The following is a 3253-nucleotide window of genomic DNA, read 5'->3' as shown; positions in this document are numbered from 1 at the left end:
GCTTGCTTATGTTTAATAAGATTAAAGAAAAATTTACTTCCTCTATCTCCATATAGAAGCCAATGGGCTCTTGAACGAATTTTCGCACCAAGAGCTTTATGATGTTGATGATTTCTGAGAGCATTTTTAGCATGGGCAAGCTGGTGACAGAGATAAGGATCATCCGGATTATTTTGGATATCATTCTCAACATTATAAAGATTATTATTAAGCCAAGATTCCTTAAACCTATAATCTTTGGCCTTCTTTTGGCCAATAGTTTTTAAAAAATTCTGCCAAGTAGAGACATCAAGATTCCATTTATGGATATAGGATAGAGAGGGAAAATGGGACTCATTGATGAGTCTAATAATGGAGATGGCAGCAAGAATGTCATTATCCTCAAGAAGGCTAGTGTTAAGAATGAATTTATGGTCAGAATGATTACTAGAATTAGGTGAGCAACTGAGATTAACAGATATAGAGATAGGGTGGTGATCTGAAAGGGTGGTAGGGGAGACAAGCACCAAGTTATTATTTTTATCAGGTATCACAGAAAAGAAATTGCTATTAAGATAGAATCTATCAAGCCTAGAGTAGATTCTATATTGACCTTTCTGAAAATTACACCAAGTAAACTAGAGGCCAGGGTTATTATTCTTGTTTCCCCTTAAAGGATCAAAAAGGGATTTAGCTCTTTTAAAGTTGTTCCAGGTAAGTCTTTCCTGATCTTTCCAAGAAAAAGGCAGACCTCCCATTTTATCTTCCTGATTCTCAACCATATTGAAGTCACCTCCAAATATCTAGGGAATGTCAGGAAGCGAGGTGAGCCAAGTCCAAAATGAGTTTCTTTCCATATAATCATTGACAACATAAACAGAACAAACACCAAATTCCATATCATTATGATTAAAGATTAACCAAATAGCTCTATTACAAGGAGAAAAGCTGAAACTTTTAATCTTAGGTCCCCATTTGAGGCTGAGAAGAATCGCCACACCACCCCTACCCTGAGGGTGATTAGTGGAGAATTTGATAGCATCTCTCCAAATAAAATTAAGATTGGATTCAAGATTGAATCCAGTAGATTTAATTTCTTGCAGCATAATAATATCAATATTAGTTTGAGACTTGATAAAATCCTTGATAATAAACTTTCTATCAGGACATTCCAGCCCTCTAATGTTCCAAGAAACACAATTCATTGTGACATGATTAGAGCATTAGACGCCTCAGCACCCACAATGTCCTCCATAGGAGAAGCATCTTCAAAGTCTGTTTGATTTTGCTTTTTACTGTTCTTGTTTTTATTCTTGGATCCTGGAGGTCTTCCTTTCCTTCTAGCGATGAGGATGTCCTCATTATCTGACAGAATAGGGGAGGAAGCCTCCAACTCCAAAAACTGATTATTAGCAACAGGGGTTGCCGAAATGACTTCAACTATGAAATCATCCGTAATCTCTTTAAAATCTTTCACAAGGGGGTTCTGTTTTGAGGAAGTGTGTTTGGTGGGAGCTTTAGGAACAGTCAGAGGGGAGGCAGAGGGTTTGGCAACATCATTAGTAATCATATTAGTTGCTGAAGGAGGGGATATAAGAAGCATATTAGGGGCCGAGTCCTTTTTGCTTGACCAATTCTTCCTTTTTTTTGTAACCGTTTGAAAACCATCTGTATCCACAATGCTGGTAAATGACACATTTTGAGAGACCGTTGTTTGTATCAGAGAGGGGAAAGATTGAGACGGAACATTTAGGGAAGGCATAGGATTAGTTTTAGCAGAGGAAGGCAGAATCGGCTAGTTAGAAACGGGGAGGTTAAAAGGGTTAATAACTTTTTGATTTTTATTTCTGATAATCGGGCAATCTTTCCTAAGATGCCCTTCTTTCCTACATAAAAAACACGCATTCAAACCACCTAGGGTTTCAATAGGGCAGGAAATTTGCTCATTAACAATGGATATATTAATTTCTTTGTGTAGATCCTGAGCAGGTTTCAGAGCAATAAGAACCCTTGCATCTAAATGCGGGACTAACCGAGCAGAATCATCCATTCTTAGGAATTTCCCTAGAGGTTCAACTAGCTGAGGTATAAAATGCCATAAGAAAGGAGGAATTTGTTTTATGAGGACCCATCTTGGAGCCGAAAGAGCAACCACCTCATCAAGGTTAGCCTCTACATTCCAAGCTAGAGCCCTAAACGTGGTGTTGCTGACCGTCCAGTACTCTTTTTTTAGCACAGCCTGTTGAGAATTGTTATTGACAAAAAATACAACAAATAATCCTTTCTAAATCTGCCTACAAAATGAGATTTGACAACCAAGCTTTAAGTTCCAATAATTATAAAACCAGTCGTCTAAAAATTTTCTGGCAGGCACTTTATCAATTTCAACCGCAGAGAAGAAAATGGCTGTGCTACTCAACCTTTCTTTTTCCTTAATAATCTCATTCAACATTTCAGGATTGGGAGTACCATGAAATGCAGAAGGGTCCCCAGGATGCTTACTGTTTGTTGTGACTTCATTTTGCGCAGGTTTGGCAAATCGAGCACCAGAAGCGATTGCTGGAGAAGATTTAGCAACCACCTTCAGAAAAGATCTCAGCTTATTGCCAGGGTTTGGGCTCGGTTTTGACACATTGTTGGCAGCGTTTTGGATTGATTTTGCAGTAGATGAATTAATACTATGGGGTACTGAAGCAGCCAAAAATTTAAACGGTATATTAAATTTAGGGCTAGAGATTAAGGGCGGATCACACCTGGTAACTTGTCTGGTCACTGAGTCATCATCCTTATTTCCTGCCACCTCGCCAGTATCGGAATATCCCACGCATCCTGTGACGCCAGCGGATCGTGACTTGACATACTAATTGTGTCAGGAGTCACCAAAATTCGCACTTTCGCTATATCAGATCTGCCAAAATTCGCCCAATTTATATCAAAATTAACTAGTATTATATAAAAAATCTTAAATATATTAAATTTCTAAATTCATACCAAGTTTCTAAATTTACATTTATGAAAATCTTATTATAAACAATTAAAAAATTAGAAACAAATATATCTTATCATTTCAAAAATTCTAAATAAATTTATATTTTTATAATAAATACTTTAAAATAATATATTTTAATATTATAAATTAGAATGTTATATTACCCATAATAAATTTTTGCGGTTTATTAATGAATTATTTTTTTACCTGTCATATACGGTCAAAAATGAAAAATGACCATTTTGACCATCTAATTCTTGGCCTCGGAGCAAGATAGCAATGGAA

The sequence above is a fragment of the Cryptomeria japonica genome, chromosome 4, assembly GCF_030272615.1.
Source record: "Cryptomeria japonica chromosome 4, Sugi_1.0, whole genome shotgun sequence".
NCBI classification, from domain to species: Eukaryota; Viridiplantae; Streptophyta; class Pinopsida; order Cupressales; family Cupressaceae; genus Cryptomeria; species Cryptomeria japonica.
The sequence above is the reverse complement of the archived record's forward strand: the minus strand, read 5'-3'. Positions refer to the sequence as shown.